This window comes from Myotis brandtii, unplaced genomic scaffold (assembly GCF_000412655.1).
Source record: "Myotis brandtii unplaced genomic scaffold, ASM41265v1 scaffold86, whole genome shotgun sequence".
NCBI lineage: Eukaryota > Metazoa > Chordata > Mammalia > Chiroptera > Vespertilionidae > Myotis > Myotis brandtii.
Genome location: NW_005371503.1, coordinates 1,421,586 through 1,438,845, shown reverse-complemented (window position 1 = coordinate 1,438,845; position 17,260 = coordinate 1,421,586). Strand labels below are relative to the sequence as shown.

The window sequence follows — 17,260 nt, the reverse complement described above, 5'->3', positions numbered from 1 at the left end:
GGAGGGAGGAAGGAGGGAGGGAGACGAACTCAAAGGTCTCTTTTCAACTTTATAATTTTCCTCCAATCTGAAAGAGAACCCAAACCTTATAGATCTTTGGCACATAGCTGTACTTAACAATGGTCAAATTCAACTAAACTTTCCACAAGGCTTAAAATAAAAAGGAATTCTGACTTTACCAATGTTTTCTTAAACTTAATAAATATGGCCATAGGGACAACAGGAAAGATATACAGTTCTTGTGATCTTTTTTATATTATCTTCCTGATCTGTAGAACCATTTCTTCTTGACATCCTCTATCCAAGATGGGGTCAGGCACCCCTCCTCTATGCTCCAGTATTCTGTTTATACCACTACCAGCACTATGACCATACTGTACAACAATCATCCATTTTATGTCTCCTTCTCTAGGTTACACTCTCCTTTCAGGCAAGAACAGTGCGCTGTGAAATATCAATTACCAGTATCCACCAGCACAGTACCTGGTATATAACAGATACTAAATTAGTGTTGGATGGATGGATGGATTGATTGATGGAGGAAGGGGTGAATGGGATTTTTAATATGGGAGAAATATTAGAAATAATCTCGTCTACAAGGTCTTCGTCTCACAGATAAGGAAGAAGCCTCAGAGCTGTGAGATAATTCAGCCAAGGCAGCCTCATAAGCAGCTAGAAGATGACAAGTGGTGGCAGTCACATGCCTTTTTGACTTTGAGTTCAAAGACAGATATCATTTATCACTCACCACCAAGGGGAGGCAGTAAAGCTTGGAGGACACAGCATAGGCTCCACAGGCAATGTCTTCTTGTTCCTGCCGCCTGTCAGTCATGTGACTTTGGGCAAGTTACTTCATTTCTGAGTCACAATTTCTGCATCTGTTAATTGGGACTATTAATAACTTCAGAGTTGTTGTGGGTATTAAATCTGCCAACATACACAAAGTGCCCAGCATAGCACTATGTGCTAAATAAATGTTTACTGAGTGAATCATGAATAAGTCCCTGTCCAACATACCACACGACCTCATGAATGTGGTTTAGACTTTGCATTTAAGTCTCTGCCCACATGGAAGGTGGCTGGGACACCATAATTACAGGACCATGTACTTGGAGACTTGTTCCTTGCTAGAATCGGATCTTAAGGCAGCACCAAGTAGCCTCAATAACTTTGCTCACTGTTCCCTTCACCTGGGATGCCCTTCCCACCTTCCTCATTGCCACACAAATCTTACCCATCTCACACTGCCCAGCCATATCCACCCTATGAAGGAAGTCATCTCTAATTCCTATGAATTCATTAGACATTCCTGACTCATAAATTAGTTTCCACCACATAGTGGAGGGGTATATCTGTTTGGGGTTTATAATTTGTGGTAAAATACACATAATATAAAATTTACCATCTTAACCACTTTAAGTGCACAGTTCAGTACTGTTAGGTATATTCATACTGTTATGCAACTAATCTCCAGAACTTTTTCATTTAGCAAAAGTGAAACTCTATACCCATTAAACAATAACTTCCCAACTGCTCCCTCCACCCCAGCCTCTGGCAACCACCATTCTACTTTCGGTTTCTATGAGTTTCACTCCTCTAGGTAACTCAGTAAGTGAAATCATACAATATTTGCCCATTTATGTCAGATTTATTTCGCTTAGCACACTGTCTTCCAGGTTCACCTATGTTTTAGCATGTGTCAGAATTTCCTTCCTTTTCAAGACTGAATAACATTCCACTGTAAGTACATACCACATTTTGCTTATCCATTCATCTGTTGATGGACACTTGGGTTGCTTCCACCTTTTTAGCTATTGTGAATAATGTTGCTATAAACATGGGTGTACACGGGTGCATCTGTTTTTCTCCTTTACTTGAGTGTGAACTTCTTAATGACAAAGAAAGGGTCTCAATCATCTTTACAGTTCTCAAGGTGCCTGACAGGTAATGGGCACTCAATAAGTACCTATCGAGTAAATAAGACAGGGCTGCTCCAAACATGAAGTGAAAAAGTAATCAGCTTCCATACAAATTTGCAAAAGGGCAGAATCACAGCAGAAAAGCACAGACTTTGCAATAAGACAGTCTTGATTTCTGATCTTGGATCTGCCTCTTACTAGTCATAGGACCTTATGCATTTTATTTTTTTAAATATATTTTTATTGATTTCAGAGAGGAAGGAAGAGGGAGAGAGAAATAGAAACATCCATGATGAGAGAGAATCATGGATCGGCTGCCTCCTGCAAGTCTCCCACTGGGGATCGAGCCCACAACCTGGGCATGTGCCCTTGACCGGAATCGAACCTGGGACCCTTCAGTCCGCAGGCTGACGCTCTATCCACTGAGCCAAACCGGCTTGGGCAGGACCTTATGCATTTTAATAAGCTCTCAGAGTTTCAACTTCCTCATGTGGTTTTGCCACAATTAAATGCTATAACTTATGTAAAGCAGCACAGCTCTTGGCACATCACAAACTTTGAAACCTTGCCAGTATTATTTTATAAAGTTATATATTAAAAGTCACTTATTACACATGCAAACATACCATTTAGCTTCCTGACCATGATAACCTTAAAAGCAAAGAGCATGGAGTATTCTGAGACCAAAGAATTTATGGCAAGAAACAGTCAAAACAGACACTTTCGCAGCAGTAACAATGAATCCAATTGGTACCACTGAATGTGGAATCTTGAGCTATACGGTTACAACTCTAGTAGCTGGAAATCACTTCAAAGGAACAGACCTAAATGTTATACTAAGGGTCATCTCACTTAGCACAGCAGCCTGTCCAAGATCTCATAAATGTTTTTTAATCAGGATTACTTGAGGTTTTTGTTTTTTTGGTACCTCGGCTAAATTGATTTTGAATTTAATCATTCATGTTGTAAAGCTTTTAGCAAAAAGATGGAAGAAATAAATAGCCCTTTATTACTATTTCAGACAGAAATATTTATTTTAATCTGTCTCAAAGGAAACTGAACTCCCCACTCTCCTCCCAGTTCCTCTAGGACATGAATTCCTGTTGAGGTTGCTATCTGAATTTTCCAGACCAGAAACATTCCTTCCAAGGTTAGCTCTTAGAAAGTAGTTTTTAAGTATTAGAAGAAAAAGCTTATTCAAGTTTCTGTCTGCCATAACAATGAACATTTGACAGGGCTAATTAAAATGGCTCTCTGAGACAAAAATAGGAAACTTGGTTGTGTGGTAGAGGAGAGGGAAGGGAAGGAAAAGAAAAGGTAAATGGAAGTTGCCTGAATGCTAGTATCAGCCTGAATGTGGCCCCAAGTGAACAACCCCTAACTTTCCTAGAACAATCATGACTTCATGTAAATGTAACACTATACTAAGATGATTTGTTAAATGAAAAACAAAATGAGATTTAATAAATGTATTTGTAAAATTTTGCAATTAAGTGAATTTATAAGTAAAGAAAAACATTCTTTGTCAGACCATGAATTACAATTTTGGATTCAGAACAATACTGTCACCATATCTCATGTGTCAATTTTAATTTGGCTCCCCAGCAATGGCTAAGAGCTACTGGCTGCCTTGTCCATCAAAGTCCACCAGGTGAAGGGTACCATGCCAAGACTTGACACACAGGGGCCTATTTAATCTTCACAACAACCCTATGCTCTAGGTATTGGCATCGCCTCTCCCTCCTTTTCTCCCTTTTTATTTTAAATTAATTTCAGACATACCAAAAGAAAAAAAGGCAAAAAAATGAGGAATTCATATATATATTTCACCCAGATTACCTATAGGTTAATATTTTCTCACATTTGCTTTATCATTCTCTCTCTCTGTAAATAGATACTACATTACCACTAACTACTTAGCATTTCCTTGAAAATAAGGACATTCTCACCCTGGTTTGTGTCGGCTCACACGTGGAAGGATCTCGGGTTTGATTCCCAGTCAAGGGCACATACCTGGGTTGCAGGTTTGATGCCTGGCTCCAGTCAGGGCATGTGTGAGAGGCAACCAATCTATGTGTTTCTCTCACATTGATGTTTCTCTCTCTCTCTCTCCCCCTGCCTATCTCTCTTTCTCTCCCCCAACTTTTTCCCTTCCACTCTCTCTAAAAATCAATGGAAAAAATATCTTTAGGTGAGGATTAACAAATAATAATAAGGACATTTTCTTATATTTTCACAATATGATTATCAAAACCAGAAAATTAATATAAATATTATACTATAATCTAATCCCAGCCCTTATTCAAATTTCGCCAATTCACCCAATAATGTCTGTTAATGCCAAAAAATATTTTTTTTTCTGGTTCAATCTGATTTAGGATCATGTGATTTATTTAGTTTCTATGTGTCTTTAGTCTTCTTTAATCTAGAACTATTCCTCAGTCTTTGTCTTTCATGAACTTGACATTTTTGAGAAATACAGTTCATTTATTTTATAGAAGGTTTCTCAGTTTATCTAATATTTCCTCATAATTAGATTCAGATTATGCATTTTCCGCAGGAATGCCACACAAGTGATATGTCCTCAGATGTTGATTTGTCTCATACTGAAATTTAAAATGATGCCTGCCACTGTTCTCCACTGTAAAGTCACTCTCTCCACCTTTGTAATTAATAAGTACCTTCTGAGGAGATACTTTAGGCTCCTTTATTACAGATGAGGAATCCTTCTCTCTCTCCTCCCCACTCCCTCCCTTCCACTCTCTCTTAAAAAAAATAATCAATGGAAAAAACATCCTCAGATGAGGATTAACCAAAAAAAGAAAGAAAAAAGCAGAAGAGGGAAATGTATATGCATCAAGACACCAAGCCAAACAAGACATATCTTATTCATTCCTACCTTAAGGCCATCTCACCACACCCTGACCCTTTGGCTGGCCATCTGAAACTTCTTTCTGAGCTGTCATTTCTTTCTAATTTTCTGTTTTAATTTTATTTTATTTTTGGAATAAATATTACATGGTAATATATTCATGTGGTTCAAAACTCAATGTGATATACCCAATCAAAGGGTTATAATAAAAAGGGCAGATAATAACAAGTGTTGGCAAGGATGCAGAGAAATTGCTGGAGGAGATGTAAAATAGTGCAGCTGCTCTGGAAAACAATTTGGCAGTTCCTCAAAAGTTCATACATAGAGCTCTCGGTTGGCCCAGCAATTACACCCCTAGATACAGATGCAAAGTAAATAAAAACAAATGTCCACTTAAAAACTTGTATGCAAATGTTTAAAGCAGCATTATTCATAGTGCCCCCAAAATGAAAAAACCCAAATGTCCGTCAATTAATAACTGAACAAATAAAATATGGTATATTCATACAATGAAATATTATTTGGTAATAAAATAAGAATGGAGTACTAATTTATGCTACAACATGCTAAACCTTGAAAAGATTATGCTAATGAAAAAAAACATTTATATAAAATGTCCAGAATAGGCAAATCTATAGACAGGAAGATTAGTGGTTGCCTGGGGCTGAGGTCCTGGGGTGAGGAAGATGGTAAATGACTGATAATGAGTGCAGAATTTCTTTTTGGGATAATGAAAATGTTCTAAATTGAGTCAGTGATGTTGACACAACTCTGTCAACATACTAAAAACTACTGAGTTGTATACTTTCAATGAGTGAATTGTGTGATGTGTGAATCATATTTCAATAAAGCTATTTTAAAAGTCAGCCTTACATAAAATAGTAAATCTTAAGAAATCTCATTACACACACACACCACTCACCCCTACTGCCCTGTACGAGTAACCAATTTATTTTACACCCTTCCAAGGAATCTTCATGCAAACTGAAATATGTGTAGCCCCATTTCTTTCACAAAATATGCACTGTTCTGCCACCTTCTTTCTTTCACTTAACATATCATTGGAGATCTCTCCATATCAGTACCTCAAGAATACCCTGATTCTTGTTTGTAGTTTCATAGTTTCCCCTGTGTGAACGTATCCATTCATTTAACCAGTTTCCCACTGATGCACACTTAGGCTATTCTCAATCATTCGCTATCACCAACAATGATGCAATGCTTTTAACCTGGTCTCATCAGATGACTCTCTGTTCCTGGACTACCAGGAAGCAGTGTGAGTAGCAGGAAGCAGTTAGAGTTAGTCAGAACTGAGTTTGTATCTGGCCCCGTCTGCTAACTAGCTATGTGACCTGGGAAGATTATCTGTACTTTCTGAGCCTTAATTTTCTCACTTATAAAGTGGTCAAAATCCCACCTACTTTATTAGGTTGCTTTTAGAGTTAAGTAAGATAAGACAGATACCCTGTGGCCAAAGTTGAGATAATTTGTGTATCAAAAAGCGTAAGGTTGGGGGGGAAAAAGAAGACAGAAGGTTGGTAATGGATTATAACAAACACATTGGGTGGATAAGAGAATCCAGAAGTCCAAGTGATACAAAAAAAGGAAGAAGAGGAAAGCTAAAAGCTAACCAATCAGGAAAACACCAATAGATACCAATTGACCTAGGCAAGGATTATCAATAGATGTTAAAACCATTGGATGAAAGTTACAGAGGAACAGGATATCTAAACAATCTCAAAGGATAACCCCACAGATAATGTTATTAATTACAAACAGAAAACATTATCTTTACAATGCAGAGATCTGGCAACACCACCTACCCAAAAGATCAAACCTCCCATACCAGTGATGTTACAAACTCACATTATGTGTCACCAAATATGATGCAACATTCCCTATGGGGAATTCTTACCACAAACGTTTAACCTGAGTCTCATAGTTGGGGGGGGGGGGGGGGGGGGGGGGGCGCGGGGAGAGGGAATCAGACAAATCCAACTTACACTCTACAACAAGGCAACAGACTTGGAATCTTCAAAATTTCAATGTCATAAGAGACAAAAAAAAAAAAAAGGCAGGGGTACTGTGATATGTTAAAGGAAACTAAAGAGACACAACTACAGTGTGTAATCCTTCTTTCCATCTTGGGTTCCAAAACAAAGGTTATAACAACGTTGGAACAACTGGGAAAGTCTGAAAATATTATTGTTTCAATGTAATGGTATTATGGTTACACAGGAGAATGTCCTTGTTCTTAAGAGATACATGCTCCAGTATTTAGAGATAAAGTGTTGTCATGTCTACGACTCAGTTTCAAGTAATTTGGAATTGGGAGGGGGGGGGGGATGTGTGTGCATAGATAAAGAAAGCAAATGAATCTAGATGAAGGGTGCATGGGTGGTTGCTGTAATATTTTTGCAATTTTTCCATATGTTTGAAAATGTTCAAAATAAGTTGGGGGGAAAATCAAATAAAGCACGTAAGCCATCTAGTACCCAGTCGATGCCATGACAGTTCACATCATGGCTTCAGCTAACTCAACAAATCTACAGAAAGCTCCTTCCCCCATGCGTGTAGGTAAAATGACTCACATTAAAGGAAAGGCCACCAGCCAGTCCTTGCCTTCATGAAGTTTATATTTTTGATCAGAAGTTAAGGCAAAAACAGGAAGCAGCTGAAGAAGCAGTATGGGTTTTGGTTCCAGAAAAATCTACCTAGGACCTACATCTGCAAAAATTTTTAAGCTAGGTAACTTTAAGAAAACAAAACACGTTACCTAACCTCACTAAGAATTGTTTCCTCATTTATATGGAAAAATTGAACTCAAATCCACTACCTAGGATTGAGAGAATGAGACAGCATACATAACACACCATTGTGAAGCATCTCTGATTTTAGAGATTCTCTTTAAAAGATATTAGTCTCCTAGAATAAAAGTGGGGGAGAAGGAAAACTGGATGGGTCCACCTTTGTTTCCCTATCAGAACACCCAGCACAGGGCCTTGCATTTAGCTTATGCTCACAAATATTGGTTGAAGAAGTAATGAGAGACTGTATGAGACAGATGCTTCTTAGGCTGCAAATTCCATTAAAGAAAATATCAAGAGGAGCTGGCCCAGTCAGAGACAGCAGCACCTTCACAACAGTACATACATTTGCCAAAATCTTTTATACACGTTATCTCATTTGAGCCTCACAATAATCCCCATTTCATAGATGAAGAAACTGCAACTTAAAAAGATAAATTACTCACTGAGCACACAACTCAAATGTGTGCTTGCTCCACTCAGACACAAAAGAAAGGGAATAACTGGCTAACAGAATTGAAATAATTCACAGCCTATGATCCTTACACTCTCTTCCTCAGGGTTTCTGCTGGGGCAGAGTGAGTCACCTGAACTCATACCTTTTTTACCAGAAAAATGCCGAAAACCTGCCCTCGGATTGCTTCTATTGATATTCAGAAAGAGAAACAATCAGGCCTTTTAACCACCTGCTTCAGATATTTAAAAAGTGAAGCTTCAATTCCCCTTTCTATTGTGGTTGTGTGACTGAGATGGAGCGGAACTAAGCAGAAGAGGTTATTTTCATCTCAAGATTGATGGTGTCCACATTTTAGTGAAGTGAACCATAACTCAAAAATAAAATTTCCTGCAGAATTTTCTGGGGAAAACTCTTGGCTGCTTTATTCTTTCAGTTCACTTTTTAAACATCATGCTGTGCTACAGCTTAGATAATGTATTTTACTTTTCCAGAGGTTTCCATGTTATTTACATATCAACCTTTTATTACAGCCATTTCAAAAACCAGCAGGAAGTCTGCAATTCCACTTTTGCCCACCTTCTGTCTACCCATCACAAGTTTCTTCCCTTAGTAAAAGAGTTTAGCTCCAGTGGCTAAGTAACTTGACAAAGGTATATAGAAATGGCTCTCTCAAAGACCGTTAATAGGAATTCAATTGTCAAGGGACAATTAAAGGGGAACTGTTCATGCCACCTGACCCAGTATTTCTACCCTTAGAAATGTATTCTACAAAAATAGTCCTACAAATTCATCAAAAAAAGATGCATATGCAAATATTCACTGCAGCAGTGCCCAACGGCCATTAAAATGGATAAATCAGAGCAACATGCAAATATGTGGGACAAATGCCCAAAATATATTAAGTTAAAGGAAGCAAGCAAAATATGTATACAGTATATGTATTATACTAATATCATTAGCATATGTGTAGGAAAAAATGACAGAGGAATATACATATAAATCTCAACAGGGTGAAATTAAGGGGAACTTTTCTTATATAGTTCATTGTGTATTTCTATAATAAATTTTGATTAATCTTATATCTAGAATTTAAAAAAAAATTAACGTATATATTTATGTGCCCTTCCTCATCCTTTCCTCTTCACTTTGGAACCAGCTAGTTTGCAGCTCCACCTGCATTACTACTTCTAATAATATCAAAGGTAGAATGCCAGCTGTAGAAGTCTGCATTCTTTTTTTAAATATGTTTTTACTGAGTTTAGAGAGAGAGAGAGGAAGGGAGGGGGATAGGTAGAAACATTGATGAGAGAGAAACATCAATTGGCTGCCTCCTGCATGCCTGCCACTGAAGATCAAGGCTGAAACCTGGGCATGTGCCCTGACCGGGAATCGAATAGCGACCTCTTTGGTTCATGGGTCAATGCTCAACCACTGAGCCACACTGGCCAGGCAAAGTCTGCATCCTTATAGAATACTAGAGGCCCAGCGTGCACGAAATCGCACGCGGTTAAGGTCCCCAGACCCAGCCTGGCCTCGGTCGCATGGCCTCTGCCCCCCTGAGACACTACGTGAAGCTCTCCACCCCAGGACCTCCACGATGCTCGCAGCCCCTCGACTGCTTCGTGAGGCTCCCCGCGTCCCTCAACTGCTCTATGAAGCTTGCTGCCACCCCACGAAGCTGGCCGCTGAACACTCTGCGAAATTCCCTCCCCCACCCCCACCCCACGACTGCTTCGCGAAACTCGCTGCCGCCCGGGTGACTGCTCCGCTAAGCTCATGGCCACCCAGCAAAGTATCCCACCACCGCTGCTCAACAGTCCCCAGTCCTACCCCGCCGCCAGCCCCCCCTCATGGTGAGCGGCTCTGGGGCCGGGGGGAGGGGGTGGACCCTCTGCATCCTTATAGAATACTAGAGGCCCAGCGTGCACAAAATCGCACGCGGTTAGGGTCCCCAGACCTAGCCTGACCCCCGTTGCATGGCCTCTGCAGCCCTGCAACACTACGTGAAGCTCCCCGCCCCAGGACCTCCACGATGCTCGCAGCCCCTCGACTGCTTCGTGAGGCTCCCTCCGTCCCTCAACTGCTCCGTGAAGCTTGCTGCCACCCCGCGAAGCTCGCCTCTGGACACTCTGCAAAACTCCCCCCGCCCCACGACTGCTTCTCGAAGCTCGCTGCCCCCCGGGTGACTGCTCCGCTAAGCTCATGGCCACCCAGCAAAGTACTCCCCAGTCCTGCCCCACCGCCAGCCCCCCCCCTCATGGTGAGCGGCTCAGGGGCCGGGGGAGGGGGTGGACCGAGAGGTGCTCCATGAACTTCATGGTGACTGGTCGCCCGTTTGGTCGTGATGGCACCTAGCTCTTTATATAATATTAGGATATACAGGATCATGTTTAGAAAAGATACAAAGATCACTTACAATGCCCCCCAACAAATGGTATTCCAGCACATAGGCTGATTAAGTACTTGTAGTGACCAAGAACCGTGGACAGTTGCAACTTAATTGGCAGGTAGATCGCGTTCTATGCAGAGGAGTATATGTGTGTGTGTTCATTGTTTTTCAATGCTTTCCAAGCCCTTACAGTCAAGTTGATTTTTTTTCCTCTGTAATAATGATATGCTTTTAGTAGCATGTCATTTTCTTCAAAAGGGTTTTTACTCAGTCACTCGAGACAAATTATATAACATAAATCCATTTTCCTATGATTTACACAGTGCCTTTCCACAAAGTTCAAAGGGGGCTCAGAACTCTCTCTGGTTTGTTGCCTTTCCTGCTTCCTGCTTCGGAACCTGGGGTTGGATGTTAATGACTGTGTGTTCATAAACGGCCCATGGAAGACGTTATAACTCAAATTCTACTTTTCCTCACCCAATTAGAGGCTTCCCTTTTTCCTAAAATGCCAAGAACCCTGGGATAGCCCTCCATTTTTAATGGATAAAGTCCCAGTGTATCAACCTCCACTGATAAATTCGAGACAAATTTTCCATGATGGTCACACGTTAGACGGGATGGCACTAAACATGTATTTAAAAATTCAACTTCGAAGTGATTTTCGTTATTCTCAGTATTCTACACCCATACAGTTGGGGTATCTAGCAATATTTACTAATATTTGACATACAACGGGTTTTAGAAATTTCAACATAAGCCCTTTAGTGAATACAAATAAAGCATAGTTTGCTTTTTCGCTTTTGAAAAATAGCGAAATAGAACATAAACAGAGTTGATAAGAAAAAAAAATCATAGATTGTCATTCTAGGCTCCTGGAAGGTAGGGATAATAATTTATAGCCATTTGTAGTTCCCATAACACACACCAGCACCATGAAACAATAACCAACTTGCCTTCTGACTTCTTGCTGGCCTTTCCCATGTTGGTTTCCAGGACACATGACTTAGTGGAAAGAGTATGAGATTCTGATTCATACTGAGCCGTGTGCGAACCACTCCCAAGCGTTCAGTTGTTATGTAACTTTAGGCAAATTTCTCATTCTCTCTTTGTCAGCTATCTCAATTGAAAGTGGGAACAATAATAGTACTTCACTCATAAGGTTACCGAGAGGATTAAACAAAACATTGAATTTAAAGTAATCAGTATAAGACTTGACATATAGCAACTAAGTAACAGACACTAGATGATAGAATCAGACTTATTATTATTAACTTTGATAATAATAATCATCTCCAGCCAAGCCGGCACAGCTCAGTGGTTGAGTGTCAACCTATGAACCAGGAGGTCAGGGTTTGATTCCCGGTCAGGGCACATGCCCCGGTTGTGGGCTAGATCCCCAGTGTGGGGCGGGCAGGAGGCAGCTGATCAATGATTCTCTCTCATCATTGATATTTCTATCTCTCTCTTCCTTCCTCTCTGAAATAAATAAATATAGATATGTATTTTTAAATAAAAATTTAAAAATAAATCTACCCCATATTTTAAAAAAATCAATCAATGAATAGATAAATAAGTGGAACAACAAATTGATGTTTTAAAATATATAATATTGTGTTTTTATTGTTTGTCTTCTTTAAATTTTTTTTTATATATTTCTTTATTGATTTCAGAGAAGAAGGGAGAGGGAGAGAGAGATAGAAACATCAATGATGAGAGAGAATCATTGATCAGCTGCCTCCTGCAGGCCCCCAATTGGGGATTGAGCCTGCAACCCAGGCATGTGCACTTGGCTAGAATCGAAGCTTGGACCCTTCAGTCCGCAGGTTGACGCTCTATTCACTGAGCCAATCCGGCTAGGGCTATTGTTTGTCTTCTTTAAACCATTCTCCAACAAAGTAAGAAAATAAAGAAAATGTAAAAAAAAAATTATAAAGCTAAATATATTCTTAATTTTTAAATTATGCTCTTCCTACAGCTTTTGGTATTAAATGTCCTTTATGAGATAAAAGTCAAAGGGGACATTAAAAAAATAACTATTGTCAACCACTCACCCCCCATTATATCTTATTTTTAAAAATTCTATTTATCTATAAATTTCAAAAGTCTAAGACCCATTGATTTAGCGAACTATATACAGTTAACATTATTTCTGAGAAACTAACTTGAATAAAGGAAGTGAAGATCAAAAGGAAACCAGATTTGAAATATTTCTGAATTTCCCCAAATTCATCCACAAAACATCTCAAAGGCTTCAGATCTCAGGAATACATGTTAATGGACTTGTTAAAAACATTTCACATTTGACATTTGCATTACTAATTGCTCTCTTTCAATATTTTGATATTTCCTGCTTTTGAATGGGCCCTTAGTAACCTAGGTTAGTTCACTCAATCAACAAATATTCAGACTCCCTAATTTATGCAAGGTACTCTATTAGGTGCCTGGGGACACAGTCTAGAGCAGCGGTTCTCAACCTGTGGGTCACGACCCCTTTGGGGGTCGAACGACCCTTTCACAGGGGTCGCCTAAGACCATCGGAAAACACATATATAATTACATATTGTTTTTGTGATTAATCACTATGCTTTAATTATGTTCCATTTGTAACAATGTAATTGGGGGTCACCACAACATGAGGAACTGTATTAAAGGGTCGTGGCATTAGGAAGGTTGAGAACCGCTGGTCTAGAGAGTTCTTTCTTACCTCATGTTAAAGATCAAATGTCACAAGCCACTGTAGACACGATCCCTCCCCCCAGGAAAGAAGAATAAAAGCATCTCTTGGGGCTGTGCTCTTCTACCAAGGCCTACATACCTCTCTGTATGTGGTTATTTGTCTTTCTCCCTCAACACTTCCAAAGCAAACACTATCTTATCAGTGCTATCTTCCTAGCACAGTGCACATATAGCTGGAGATCAGTATAAATTCGTGGAATACATATATTTTACAGATGAGAAAAATAAAGGTTAGAAAAAGAATATGACATGTCCAACATCATACAGCTAATAAATAAGTAGTACCCGGTCTTAGAAAGAGCTCTCACCAGAGCTCTCGTCTATTCCACCATGCCACATCATACATGCGGACAGGGTGAGAGAAAGATCTTAGATGTCTTCCTGGAACTTCAAACTCAACATGTCCAAAAGTCACTCCTTCTTGAAAAAAAGCACACAAAAATCTGGTCCCCATCCAGTGTTCTCATTCTCTATACATGACATCCTTAGTGGCTCAAGAAAAAACTCAAGTTAACTTGACTCTCTTCTCCCTATCCTCACATCCAGTCAATTAATAATCTTATCAATTATAATCTTCAAACTTTGTGTCTCTCTCATCTCATCCCTTCTCTCCAAGCCCTCTGCCACCACCCTGGATCAAAGCCACCATCATTATTTACGTAGACAACAAAAATGACTTACTACTTGGTCACACATTCTGTTTGGCCAATTCTCTCCAATCTCTTCTTACCTTAACAGCCACAGTGATGTTTTTAATATCTTTCTACATATTACATTGAACCAACTACATATGTAATTGAACCTCCCATTACCATCCTAAAGTATTTGCACTCACTCAAGTCTCTTGAAATGTTACTTTCTACTGGAAACTTTCCCTGACTCCTCCGCACAAGGGGAGAGCACCCGTTAGGCACTCCTGTTCCACCTTGCAATACACACCCCTTGTCAGTAACATTCATCATACTTGCAATAACGTGTTTAATGATTGTCTCCCTATTAGAATATAAACTCCATGAGGGCAAGAGAAGCTTCTCTTTTCCCTGATGTATCCACAGACCTTAGAACACAGTAGCTGCTCAATTAATATTTATTGTCATAATGATAGGCTGGGCCCAGATTGTAGCAGGCCAAGTAAACCAAGGGGGGAGGATCATTATCCCTTTGTAAAGATATAAACTAAAATAGAAAGAACTGCATAGTTATTCAAGAGCACGGAAATAGCATTTCTCCTCCCTAAAACACTAAAAAACGTGGTTGAGAAAGGGAGCATCTTTGAAGAAGAATACTAGAAATGAAAAGGTGGTATAGAGAGGTCTAGGATGGCAGCTTCTGAAACTGCCTGTCATACTAGTTGCTTCTAGATAATTAGACATTGGACTTTCCATGCCTAGAGAAGCACTCATGTGAAACAAACAAATATAACTACCACCACACTCTTCTTCTTAAGAGGGGGAAATAAAATAACAAACTTTGTTTCTAAAATAACAAATTAGAAACCACAGGAGAGAAAGATGTCTTTGCTCAAGGTGTCCCCCCTGGATAATGCTCCTCAGCAATCAACAGAGAAGGGAGGGGGGAAAGGCAGACTTCCCACCACTTACTGGAACAGGGATAAGGGTGAGGGGAAAGTATTAAATGAGGCAAAAGCCATTTGAAATCTATTTATTCCTTGGGAATCATGAGAACATTCCAGGTAAAGCATTTTAAAACCTTGCTAACCCATTGGCAGTTCTTAATAAAGGTAGCAATACAGTTGGCATGAGCTCTACTGCAACATTTCATTGTCCACATGCTGCCACAGAAGCCACAAACCAGGCGAAGGGGTCAGGCTCGTTGTTGCTCATCCTGCCAAGCACCAACTGAAAGAAAGGGAAAGGACAAAGCCTCCTCAAAGAGAACCCCGTGGAATAAATATGCACACTGCCTCCATGTAGCCTGGAGTTTCTGGGTAGGGTAGAGAATGGGCGGGGAGGGTATTCAGAGACTGGAAAGAAACTTAAAGAAATAGATGTGATATACCGGTGATGAGAGGGAGATTCTGAAACACAGAGGAAAAATGAGAATTGCAAGTGGAGACATGGGAAGAGAAACTGAACGAACTTCGAGAGATGTAGATGGGTCGGGAAAGGAAGGTACAGGGGAAACAAGTAAGGTGCCCCCAAAAAGCAATAGAGAAACACAAAGCAGACAGTAAGCAAGAGAGAGGCAAAGCCAGGCAGCCCATCTTTTCCCAAATCCAAAAGCTGGTCACTGCATTCCAATAAATCACTCTACTACAAAGCCCATACAATGGATTGTCCTTTGCATTCAGTAACAAGCAGCATTAAATGAAGCATCACCCAGCTGTAACTTTGGAGATCTAAGGATCAAAATTAAAAACGAACAAAATCAATTCAGCACTAGAAGATAACCAGTAAAGACTTCCCCCCAATGCCTGACTTGACTATAAAAAGGTTTGGCATTTTAGAGTTAAGCGTAAAGTGCCTGGCATTTCTCCTTCTTTTGACATTCTAAGAGGGGGGTGTGGTTGACCCCAGGTCTATTCATTTCCAAGGGTGTAGATCTCTCAGCTAAGACTGGCCCCATCTGTTCTTGAGTCAGCCAGTTGTTTATGTCAAAGTAACATATTTATTGCACTAATCATCCTAATTACTTACAAGAAGAGAGCCAACATCATACAAGACAGAATGCTTTCTGTCCTGTTAAATGTGTTGGTTCCTTTAAGAAAACAAAACAAAATAAACAAACAAACAAAAAATAACACTACTATGCTCCTTGGTTTCCTTGGCCAGGATCACTCTTTCGTGGGTACCTTTCAGTAATGGCAAATGAAGGTTAACGGTGCTTCTAACTTTCCCTTCCCTAACGCGTTAAAATGAACCCAGGTTTCCTTAATGATCCCTTCTCCAAACCGTTATTCGTGCCTGGTGACTGTGCCTCAGGAAACAGCAGCTCATTATGGTACCGCTGCCAGTGGCAAGGAGCCTATTGCCATGTAATTTAAAACACTCACACAAGCACAAATCTGTCAGCTCCACTCCCAAACAATCCTGAAATCCTGCAGTCGAGAAAAGGACGCTGAACGAAACGGCTGCCTCCAGCAGCCGAAGAGAAGCTTCCCGAGACACGTGAAACATTTCTGACTGGCACGGAGTGCACCATGAAAGGACACTGTCACCTCAAATCCGCAGAAAAGGCGAGGCAAGCGACACCGACACACATGCAAAATAGAGCCCCACAAAACTTAGCCCACTGAGAAGCAGCACGCTCCGCTTAAAAGCGAAGAGCGTGTGCTCGCCCAAGCGACACAGAAATGTTCTAAAGTAGTGCGAGCACATTAAATCACTGTCTCCATTTCTCCCCACGCATCGCCCCTTCCCACTCAAACCTCAGCACGCGGGCCGTTGGTGACAGGACTGCAGTGGTCCCCCACCTCAGCCTTCTTCTGATTCTCCAAGAGCACTTCCCAACATCCTCCCCAGCCCAGCCCCCTCTCTCGGCTTCAGGAAGGTTGAGGGGAGTTGCGACTGGAGAATTGGCAGGCATCGGTCCTCCCGCGGGGGAAGGTTGCCGGAGTTGTTCTGCACAGTGACCCAAATTGCACAGAGCTTTTCGCTTAGCAGCGCTGGCGAGCACCTCCCCAATCCTTCCCCCGAACCCCCATCTTCCCAAAAGAAAAGCCTTGAGAATTAAGCGGGAGGAATAACTTGGTAGAACCATTTGAATAAATCACTTCAACTCACCTGGTTTGGGATATTTCTCCCCACCCCAGGCATAAACAGAAATGATATGCGAACGAGTCACGCACGCAACGTAAGGTGGTGCGAAGTCTTTAGTCCAGGGGCTGGAGTCAGTCCCTGCCCTGATGCCGCTGCTACTCTTAGCTCAGCTGGAGCGAGCGGCAATCACAAGCCCAGCAGCAGCAGGGGGGTGGATAGACCGTAGCACAATGAATGCAGTGGGGTTTTTGCAATGACATCATCCCTCTGTCCAAAAGGCCCCAATAGCCATGCTCAAGAGCGCTGCATTCTGGGAATTGTAGTCTTCTTCAAGCCTGTTCGGAATCTTGAGGCTGCTGTC

The 17,260-nt window shown here is 40.8% G+C and overlaps 1 protein-coding gene across 4 annotated transcripts in view; it reads right to left on the bottom strand.

The window, feature by feature from the left end:
* RAB30 (RAB30, member RAS oncogene family) overlaps positions 1-17,134 on the bottom strand; it is a 77,891-nt gene extending 60,757 nt beyond the window's left edge. For 2 of the 4 annotated variants that reach the window (XM_005884824.2, XM_005884823.2), the window contains exon 1: positions 16,924-17,134. The gene's annotated coding sequence lies outside the window, so the exon portion shown is untranslated. Of the gene's footprint in view, positions 1-10,471; positions 10,490-16,568; positions 16,800-16,923 lie in introns of those variants that run through there. The other 2 variants (XM_005884825.2, XM_014532230.1) reach the window with 2 other exon arrangements.
* Positions 17,135-17,260: the final 126 nt, after the last annotated feature.